General features: G+C 33.6%; 1 long non-coding RNA gene across 1 annotated transcript; it reads right to left on the bottom strand.

Annotated features, from left to right (window-relative positions):
* Positions 1-5392: 5392 nt before the first annotated feature.
* On the bottom strand, positions 5393-10133 carry LOC138315287 (uncharacterized). The gene is made up of 2 exons (XR_011207481.1): positions 7751-10133; positions 5393-7706 (listed from the first exon to the last, which is right to left on the bottom strand). It is a non-coding gene; the product is annotated as an uncharacterized lncRNA (long non-coding RNA).
* Positions 10134-12435: the final 2302 nt, after the last annotated feature.

Below are 12435 nucleotides of genomic sequence, written 5' to 3'. Positions count from 1 at the left end.
GGTATTATGACGTTTAAAAAAATTTCATTTTAGGGACCAACTATGCACTCTTGAATATGGGAAAGTTTTCCTGTATTAATTACACATTATCATTCATAATGTTAACTGATAAATCCGAAATGACTGTGAGTATTCCAGCGGATATTATTAAGTGGATAAGTGCTCTCTCTCAGACAGCAGGTTGACGGAGGAAATGATTAAAACGATAAGATAAACACGACGTCAACAGATTCCGATCATAAATACTTCATCAATGTCGTCATCAAAATGTAATTAATATGCACGTATATACCTGTATATATAATATATATAGGAGTAGAGTTTGATTATGAATATGTTTTAAATATACTCTAGCCATGCTTCGTCACTATAATATTGTCTATAGTTTTCGAATAAGCTCTGGTTGGGGGGGGGGGGGGGGGGTATCTACATTTTTGTTTGAATAAAAATTATGTTTATGTTGTGTGCACCCTCTTGTTACTAGACCAATATCCATTTGGTGATTACGTGATTCGGGCCTTTTTATTTGTTTTTCAAATATCTGGCCAATGGTAAAGCTAACATCGAATCAGTAATTATATTTCAATAGAATGTTTGACCTAAGACTGCTTTGTATCGAATATAAATATAGAATTTTCATTAATATGTAATTCGGAAGAAATACATACGAAACCATACGAAACCGAAAAACGAAATTACGAATTAGATGAATTTAGATCGATGCGAATATAGCGAATGGAATCGTATGTATTAATCACAATATCGTTTGTTACAACGTAGTATGCACACGTATACACAAAGAAAAAAGATTGAATGAACAACCCTTGATTTTCACCTTGTCAAAACACATATATATATACGTACGTAGTAGAATCGCTTTGACAAATGTGAAAGTGAAAGTAAAAGTAGATCGTTCTTAGAATTGCAAGAGGCTTTCTGTAACACACTAAATTCCAACTGCATTATCAAATAGTGCAAACAGGGTTATGATTTTACAAGCCAATGACAACATACAGCTGAACAGCTAGCGAATTTTATTTTCTGAAACCGTACATATAATACACGCATTTTTGAGAAACTCTAAAATATTGCATTTTAAAATTTAATGTGCAAATCCGATTATACAAACAGAATATTATTTAAAGCTAAAATATGAATCAAATTTTTTTTTTTATTCCTTACGCAACCATAATTTGAATAAATTATAGGTTTTAGTAAAGTAACAGTAATTAAGACTATCAATTTTGCACCAATTCCCATTTTCATAGACACACTATTGTATCCATGGAAATGTCGATTTGGTTTAGAGTTTTCTGCATACAGTAGCTTTCAAACATTGACAGTCCGGAATACATATCTACACACACACACACACACAAGAGTTCACAAAAGGATTAAGTATTGTCTATAAATTGTCCTTGGCCATGGTTTTCTGCAGAGTGTGTTACACATACATGACCATATTGAAAAACTGTTTTAACAAATTGTTTAGACTGATTTTGATGACTCAGAAGTTACCGCTGTCTTTCTTTACAGACAATAGAGCCGGGCACGAACGTTTATTTTTAGTCATTGTCGATGTAATACGAGTATGTGCCATCATTCCATTTCGTGGAAAATCTTCAATACTCCGAACATTTAAATTATTTTCTAAACTCATTTTGATAAACTTCATCTATTTCAGAGTTTTGCACGTGAATAAATAATCCACACACATAATGAAATTGTATATTTATCATTAACAAGAGGCCCAGAGGGCCTGTATCGCTCACCTGGTTTCTGAATACAGGTTCATTGTTTCCTATCGGAAAAATTCGAATATTTACCTCTAATTCCCATATTGGGCCCCGCCCCTTCTGCCCCGGGGAGTCAGAGCCAAAATTTATACAAGTTCTGTTCCACTTCCCAAAGGATGTTTGTGGTCAAATTTGGTTACAATCCATGCAGAACTCTAGGACAAGTAGCGATTTATAGGATTTACCTCTCTTTCCCCTGTTGGGCCACGACCTTCCTGCCACCAGGGGGTCAGAGCCAAATTTTATACAAGTCTGTTCCCCTTCCCCAAGGATGTTTGTGGCCAAATTAATTTGGTCACAATCCATGCAGAACTCTAGGACAAGTAGCGATTTATAGGATTAACCTCTCTTTCCCCTATTTGGCCATGCCCCTCCTGCCTCCAGGGGGTCAGAGCTAAAATTCATACAAGTTCTAGCTGTTCCCCTTCTCCAAAGGATGTTTGTGGTAAAATTTGGTTACAATCCATGCAGAACTCTAGGACAAGTAGCGATTTGTAGTATTTACCCTTATTTCCCCTATTGGGCAGGGCCCTCCTGCCCCAAGGGGGTCAGAGCCAAATTTTATACAAGTTCTGTTCCCCTTCCTCAAGGATGTTTGTGGCCAAAGGAGAAGGTACGTTAAGACTCGAATATGGCTGCAAAATTAATTCTCCAGTAAAGAACAACATATTTTGCCATATAACAGTTGAATACATTTGCTAACACATTACATCCCGAAAATATCCCGCATGTGCCAATTATGTTCACTATGACGTCATCAACATGTATTTACGCATATCCATGCAAAATATAAAGTTGCTCCAAGGTGGCGGCCAAATACATTTCAAGCCTTTTCTAACCTAAAGATGATGAAATTCTAGCAAAATCTGGCGAGAAGAGGAAAATCATCAATTTGATGACGTCATAGGTGGAGCACATTGTGCACATGGTTATAAAAAGTTGTTTTGATGAATGGCAAGTATGAGAGTATTTATTGATGTGAAATTGATGTGGATCAGAGTTAATATTTTTCGGCCTGAAAAATTAAGGCCAAATACTGGTCCTATCATATCTACTCCTTTGGTCACAATCCATGCAGAACTCTAGGAGAAGTAGCGATTTATAGGATTAACCTCTCTTTCCCCTATTCGGCCATGCCCCTCCTGCCCCCAGGGGGTCAGAGCTAAAAATCATACAAGTTCCGTTCCCCTTCTCCAAAGGATGTTTGTGGCCAAATTTGGTTACAATCCATGCAGAACTCTATGACTAGTAGCGATTCAAAGGAAATGTTGATGGACGGACCGACAGACGGGCTAGGTGAGCTAAAAATATAGAAACAACAGAATACCACAGGGACTTGCATTTAACACTCAAGTTCTTAGTATATATGAATTTAAGTGTATAATCAGTCGTTATTTATCTATTTTATTTTATATTTCATATTTCTATTTTAAACTCTGTTATTTTTTTGCATTTATTTGTTATACATACAATCATCTATTTAGATTTAATTACTCTAATTATCATCTGATTTAATAATTTGTTATAAAGTTTTAATTTTATAGTCAAACAATAGCAATGACAACTAAGTACACAAACCCAGAAAATGTACTAGGTCCAAATGCTATCAATTCTATCTAATTCAGGCCCATGTCCCTGTGATATAGGTAAAGCACACAGACTGTATCTTATTCTCAGATACCTGTGATAAGACTAAGATAGGTCTAAATACACATGGACTATAACTTTCAGGTCCCTGTGATGAGACTAAGACAAGTCTATATACACATGGATTGTGTGTGTGTCAGGTCCCTGTGATGAGACTAAGACAAGTCTATATACACATGGATTGTGTGTGTGTCAGGTCCCTGTGATGAGACTAAGACAAGTCTATATACACATGGATTGTGTGTGTGTCTGGTCCCAGTGAAAAGACTAAGATAAGTCTATATACACATGGATTGTGTATCTCAGGTCCCTGTGATGAGACTAAGACAAGTCTATATACACATGGATCGTGTCTCTCAGGTCCCTGTGATGAGACGAAGACAAGTCTATATACACATGGATTGTGTGTGTCAGGTCCCTGTGATGAGACTAAGACAAGTCTATATACATATGGATTGTGTGTCTCAGGTCCCTGTGATGAGACTAAAATAGATAGAAATGTCAGGCTGTAATTCTCAGGACTGATATAGGTATAAATACATAGACTTATCCAATTCTCAGGTCCCTGTGTTCAAGCAAGATAGACCTAACTACACATGGACTGTATCTTTCAGGTCCCTGTGATAAGACTTAGATAGGTCTGAATACACATGGACTATAACTTTCAGGTCCCTGTGAAGAGACTAAGACAAGTCTATATACACATGGATTGTGTATCTCAGGTCCCTGTGATGAGATTAAATATAAATGTCAGGCTGTATATAATTCTCAGCACTGATATAGGTATAAATACATAGACTTATCTAATTCTCATGTCCCTGTGTTCATACCAATATAGACCTAACTACACACGGACTGTAATTCTCAGGTACCTGTGATGAGATTAAAGTCCCAATATCCGTATCTGTATGATTTTTTTACATGATTTAGAAGAATTTTGAAAATATCCTGTTGTAAATCATGCAGAGATAGAACTAAATCGCAGTTATGAAGGACAGTAAGGATTTGGTAAATTTCGATAAAAATCAAAATAAATATTGAACATGGTTAAGTGGGTCCCACTTTTCAAACAAACATGGGACTATGGTAACTACATCATGTCTTTTTGAAGTCTTCCAAGAACAGGTCATGAACTTTCTGACTTCTGTTCGGCAACGATCATTACTTCTATGAAACCAGTTTAAAATGAATGTATGTTTACAAGTATCAACTTTCAACAACTAATGTACGAAAGTTATTGAGAAATCATTATCAATATTCTTTGAATAGCTTAATTTTAACTACATCTACGAATACTTACAATATCGAGGTTGAATCTAACTTGACGTTTTGCTGCTAGTGTTAGTTACGTAAAGTGTGACTTTATAGATAGGTCTGAATACACATGGACTGTATCTAATTCTCAAGTCCCTGTGATGGGACTAAGATAGGTATACATACACTGACTATCTAGATATAATTCTCAGGTCCCTATGATAAATCTGAAAAGTTTTTTTGTGTCCATCCAAAGCGAAGGATACTTAGCCTCCTTTTTTCATTCTGACGGAACTGAGTGATACGGGTCCATTGCATGGTTATAGATGTTTGATAAAATCAGTACAGATAAAGGAAGGGGCAGCTATTCAGAGAAAACTTCTGGTTATATCTTCAGTGTAAGGATGGTGGAGTCTCTACTGCAATCTCTTCAAGATTCATACAATAGGATTGGGATGTTTTCATTTCTGTGTAAGTATTTCTGGATAACTGATAACTTCAATGACCAGGGAAGACAGGATCAGGACCACAACAGCCACATAGAAAGCCACAATACACTTGTGACGGTATTTTGTGGTAATTGCCACTTTTAGTCAGGACCTATGATTTATAGGACAACATTCTACTAAGTTTGGATAATTCAGCTGGGAGCTAGCCACTAGTATTGGTATCAGAAAGTAAACAAAGACAGTGAATATGAACACATGCTTTACTGAGTAATGTATATTGAAGTTGACATTATTATATTACATGAAATAACATTACATAAATTTATAATAACATTATTAGAGTAAGGGTTTTATAAGTTTAACATCCCTATAACAGCCAGGGTCATGTAAGGACATGCCAAATTTATTGGTGGAGAAAAGCCGGAGTACCCAGTGAAAAACCACAGACCAGTGGTCAGTACCTGGCAACTGGCCCACATGGGATTTGAACTCGCAACCCAGAGGTGGAAGGTTTGTGGTAATTTTTCAGCATCTTAACCACTTGGCCATCGCTGCCCCTTATTATAGTAATGTATAACAACATTAATACATAATAATATTATTAATTATAGTAATATAATCATAATGACATCATTATAGTATTATAATAATATTATTACAGTAACCTATAATTACAATGTAATACATTACATTGTATTACAGAAAAGTAAAATGACAATATTACAGTAGTGTATGATGACATCATTATTATTAAAAAACAACAATAAAATCAGTTATATAGACTAAAACAAATACCTCAACTAATTACCTGTTGGATATAAACATCAACGATGGCCCCAATTTCTAAGACTTACATGTATTTTTTGATAAAACACTCCTTGAATATTTGTTCACTTGAAACCCAAACAATTTATCCCTCTCCTAAATTGTCAACTCCATGCTTCTGCAGCCAGGACTTTAAATCTGCTAAACAGAAATTCATGAAAAACAAAATTGTCAAAAACAATTACAAAGACTGAAATTATGACCATAATCTAAAATTAAACTTTCGATACAAGTATTATTGTTCTGATCTATCACAGTTACTCCTTTCTTTTCACTACGTCGGGACAACCGTAAAATCTCAGAAACTTTTCCGACAATATTCGGAAATGTGATTTCCAAATAGTGATGGAAATTTCTCTGAGATGTTGCGATTGTACATCACTACTGAGTTTTTACTCAGAGGGAAATACATGTAACTCTGATAGATCAAAATGTCAACTTTTTAATTAGTCATATGATATCATGAATCATTATACTTAATTTGTGCTTTATTTTTCTAAGTATCCCCCTTATACGCTCTCTTGATAAGTGAGTCTTCTCGAATCATTGTTATTTGATCATATCTTTATACAAATGATACATTTTTAAAATGAACTGTATCCAATACAATTTTTTTTTATATCAAATAAATAAAACTTCAAATTTTCAAGATCAGTGAGACATACATCGTCGAAAACTCACAGTTGATTGCTCTATACTACCATACATTAATAAGTATGCATTGTAGTTTAGCATTGTGCAATCAACCGTGGGTGTTCGACAATGTATGACACTTTACATAAATAAAATAAATAAATACAAAAAGTTACATTAATGCATAAGTATTTAAGCATTATTATAACTCTTATTTCAATAACGACAATACAATGATCGGTTACACATTAACAACAACGCTTCTCTCTCTATATATATATACACAGGTAAAACAATTCACAACATTTTCCAATACATGTACTTGTGCACTTTCTACACATGTTTTAGAAGCAACATTGTACAAACTGCAGAATCAAATATTTTTTGTGGGTTAAAGTTTTGTTGTTTATTCGGAACATGGATTCTGGGAGAATACCTTCCTGCATGAATTTTCTGTGTTTTTTTTTCCATTTCATTGAATTTTTGTTTTAGAATTTCTGTGTTTTTTTCTGGATCAAGATCCTGAATATATAAAATATGCTAAAATAAGATGCCCACAGAGATTAATGATTTTACAGAATAAGTACCTGCCAAGAACATGTTCTATATCCATCAAGGCAGGCAAGGTGTGATTATACATTTTGCTTTACTGAGTATATGTAGTTATAATATTGCATAGATTGTTAGCCATTTTTACATAACTATCATGTACATAATATTTGGCACAACACAATCATAATATTCAAACATGTGCTATCATCTAACTTCTAAAAGGTGTAACAATCTATTCTAATAATACATGTGATAATTAATAGATTATCGTGGATCATGATATTAGCGATATTCCCAGATTGGAGAACACAATGTTAATTTGTAAATCTGTTCACAGATTTTCATAATCATATGGTTATACTCTAGGGGTGACCTTTATGAACTTGTCATAACCAGGTTATACTCTAGGGGTGACCTTTATGACCTTGTCATAACCAGGTTATACTCTAGGGGTGACCTTTATGACCTTGTCATAATCAGGTTATACTCTAGGGGTGACCTTTATGAACTTGTCATAACCAGGTTATACTCTAGGGGTGACCTTTATGACCTTGTCATAACAAGGTCATACTATTGGGGTGACCTTTATATGACCTTGTCATAACCAGGTTATACTCTAGGGGTGACCTTTATGACCTTGTCATAACCAGTTTATACTCTAGGGGTGACCTTTATGACCTTGTCATAACCAGGTTATACTCTAGGGGTGACCTTTATGACCTTGTCATAACCAGGTTATACTCTAGGGGTGACCTTTATGACCTTGTCATAACCAGGTTATACTCTAGGGGTGACCTTTATGACCTTGTCATAACCAGGTTATACTCTAGGGGTGACCTTTATGACCTTGTCATAACCAGGTTATACTCTAGGGGTGACCTTTATGACCTTCTCATAACCAGGTTATACTCTAGGGGTGATCTTTATGACCTTGTCATAACCTGGTTATACTTCAGGGGTGACATTTATATGACCTTGTCATAACAAGGTCATACTATTGGGGTGACCTTTATATGACCTTGTCATAACAAGGTCATACTATTGGGGTGACCTTTATATGACCTTGTCATAGCCAAGTTATATTTTTGAGTGACCTTTTATGACCTTGTCATAATCAGGTTATACTCTTGGGGTGACATTTATATGACCTTGACACAACTAAATTATAACTTTGAGGTGGCCTTTATATAACATTGGTACTATGACCTTGGAGTGAAATTTAAATAACCTTAAACTGACCTTTAAATGTCCTTGACACATTACCTTAGGTATTGAACATGTAATGAACTTCAAGGGTCTTGACACACCATGGTACAAATATCACTAGGCGAGTATACACAAAGATATTTTAGACAAGAAATTTAAATGAATGTTACAAGGTACTGTGCTAATCACAGTCTACACACCTTATATAATATAAAATTGCTTTAGGGACACAAAATAGATGGTTAGTGAGAAGCTTTCATTCTGTCTTCAGACGGACAGTGGGATAATAGGTTAAAAAACAGACAAAATCTTATTTTTTCATACCTGTATAATTTAAGGTTTTCATGTGCAAATGTCTGGAGCAAAAACTAAAATAAAATGAAGACTTTAAAGCATGATACATGCAAATATTTTCAAGCTTTTGTTGTAAATCAATAAAAGTCTCAATACCATAAACATACTTATTTCAGAGCATTGAAATTTTAGCGCAAATGTGAAAAACTGTAAATTATGAATTTTAGTGAGGATGGAAATTAGTGTAATTCGGTGTTTTGATACCGTAAATACCCTTTCACCCAATTTAGCGCTGTCCATGAAAAAAAGGTTCAAAGACGGTGCAAAAAGCGCTAAAATAAAACTACCACTAAATTAAGTATATTTACAGTAATTATGTAATGTAAGAAGACATTAACTAAATGCAGAACAAATGCACATACGTATAAGGACGGCAATAATTAATGTAAAAGATATTAAAGATGACAGTGAACAGAGGAAGAAAATCAAGAAATCGAGTGGTGTAAAAAAAGATACAAACAAGTGAACAAAAGAGGCTTTAATATGCCATTAATGTTTTTATGAAATAAACTGCACCTTATTGTGTAAATTCCTAACTAATAGCAAATATACATAGATAAAAAAAGTGCTTTATCAAATACAAATATTCTATTATCAAAGAATTTTTTTCTGAATGGAAGCACTCAAAAGTATAAGAGCTTTTCAAAACATAAACATATTCTTTGCATTACCACAGGTACATCGTCGAAGACCACAGTTGGTTGCACTACGCCACGCTTCACTTATCACAGTGTAGCGTAACATAGTGCTATCAACCATGGGTCTCTTAGGATTCTATTTATGATTCTGAAACAGTGACATGTCAACAAACATAAAAATTTTACATATCAAAACTATCTAAAATTAATCTCTAATCTAAAACCCTTAATCAGCTGTGTGAGCCTGTTGGGTTTCAATGAAGTAAATCACTGACATGGTGTCTATACAGAATCACTGTTACACTGATATACTGGATTTTAATTTCATGATTCGATGCTTTCTCAAAAACCTGTAAATCATTTAAAAATACAAAAGAAATATTTACCAAGATACACAAACATAAGTGATTTTATGCACATTTTAACAAAGTTTTTCTGGCCTTTAAGAAAGTGAAGTAGAGTTGAAAATGAGCATAAGAATTACATCTTGAAGAAACAGTCACAACAAGATTTCATGAGCATATTTGAGAAGTTGGTTGAGTGAGCATATTTGAGAAGTTGGTTGCGTGTTTGGTGGACATGCTCTTTATGCAGGTATCAATTGTTGAGTCTTTGAATTGTGTAAGAAAATTACATCCTCTTACAGATTCATGTATACACTATTATTGCAAACCTCTTACAGATTCATGTATACACTATTATTGCAAACCTCTTACAGATTCATGTATACACTATTATTGCAAACCTCTTACAGATTCATGTATACACTATTATTGCAAACCTCTTACAGATTCATGTATACACTATTATTGCAAACCTCTTACAGATTCATGTATACACTATTATTGCAAACCTCTTACAGATTCATGTATACACTATTATTGCAAACCTCTTACAGATTCATGTATACACTATTATTGCAAACCTCTTACAGATTCATGTATACACTATTATTGCAAACCTCTTACAGATTCATGTATACACTATTATTGCAAACCTCTTACAGATTCATGTATACATATATTATTGCAAACCTCTTACAGATTCATGTATACACTATTATTGCAAACCTCTTACAGATTCATGTATACACTATTATTGCAAACCTCTTACAGATTCATGTATACACTATTATTGCAAACCTCTTACAGATTCATGTATACACTATTATTGCAAACCTCTTACAGATTATCATATTATACACTATTATTCGCAAATACACTCTTACAATTCATGTATACACTATTATTGCAAACCTCTTACAGATTCATGTATACACTATTATTGCAAACCTCTTACAGATTCATGTATACACTATTATTGCAAACCTCTTACAGATTCATGTATACACTATTATTGCAAACCTCTTACAGATTCATGTATACACTATTATTGCAAACCTCTTACAGATTCATGTATACACTATTATTGCAAACCTCTTACAGATTCATGTATACACTATTATTGCAAACCTCTTACAGATTCATGTATACACTATTATTGCAAACCTCTTACAGATTCATTATACACTATTATTGCAAACCTCTTACAGATTCATGTATACACTATTATTGCAAACCTCTTACAGATTCATGTATACACTATTATTGCAAACCTCTTACAGATTCATGTATACACTATTATTGCAAACCTCTTACAGATTCATGTATACACTATTATTGCAAACCTCTTACAGATTCATGTATACACTATTATTGCAAACCTCTTACAGATTCATGTATACACTATTATTGCAAACCTCTTACAGATTCATGTATACACTATTATTGCAAACCTCTTACAGATTCATGTATACACTATTATTGCAAACCTCTTACAGATTCATGTATACACTATTATTGCAAACCTCTTACAGATTCATGTATACACTATTATTGCAAACCTCTTACAGATTCATGTATACACTATTATTGCAAACCTCTTACAGATTCATGTATACACTATTATTGCAAACCTCTTACAGATTCATGTATACACTATTATTGCAAACCTCTTACAGATTCATGTATACACTATTATTGCAAACCTCTTAAGATTCATGTATACACTATTATTGCAAACCTCTTACAGATTCATGTATACACTATTATTGCAAACCTCTTACAGATTCATGTATACACTATTATTGCAAACCTCTTACAGATTCATGTATACACTATTATTGCAAACCTCTTACAGATTCATGTATACACTATTATTGCAAACCTCTTACAGATTCATGTATACACTATTATTGCAAACCTCTTACAGATTCATGTATACACTATTATTGCAAACCTCTTACAGATTCATGTATACACTATTATTGCAAACCTCTTACAGATTCATGTATACACTATTATTGCAAACCTCTTACAGATTCATGTATACACTATTATTGCAAACCTCTTACAGATTCATGTATACACTATTATTGCAAACCTCTTACAGATTCATGTATACACTATTATTGCAAACCTCTTACAGATTCATGTAACTACACTATTATTGCAAACCTCTTACAGATTCATGTATACACTATTATTGCAAACCTCTTACAGATTCATGTATACACTATTATTGCAATTGACAAACCTCTTACAGATTCATGTATACACTATTATTGCAAACCTCTTACAGATTCATGTATACACTATTATTGCAAACCTTACAGATTTACAGCAAACTTTACAGATTCATGTATACACTATTATTGCAAACCTCTTACAGATTCATGTATACACTATTATTGCAAACCTCTTACAGATTCATGTATACACTATTATTGCAAACCTCTTACAGATTCATGTATACACTATTATTGCAAACCTCTTACAGATTCATGTATACACTATTATTGCAAACCTCTTACAGATTCATGTATACACTATTATTGCAAACCTTCAGATTCATGATTCACTATTATTGCACACATATTATTGCAAACCTCTTACAGATTCATGTATACACTATTATTGCAAACCTCTTACAGATTCATGTATACACTATTATTGCAAACCTCTTACAGATTCATGTATACACTATTATTGCAAACCTCTTACAGATTCATGTATACACTAT

Source organism: Argopecten irradians, chromosome 2, assembly GCF_041381155.1.
Source record: "Argopecten irradians isolate NY chromosome 2, Ai_NY, whole genome shotgun sequence".
Taxonomy (NCBI): Eukaryota; Metazoa; Mollusca; class Bivalvia; order Pectinida; family Pectinidae; genus Argopecten; species Argopecten irradians.
Note: the sequence above shows the minus strand (reverse complement) of the source record. Positions and strands in the feature narration are given on the sequence as shown.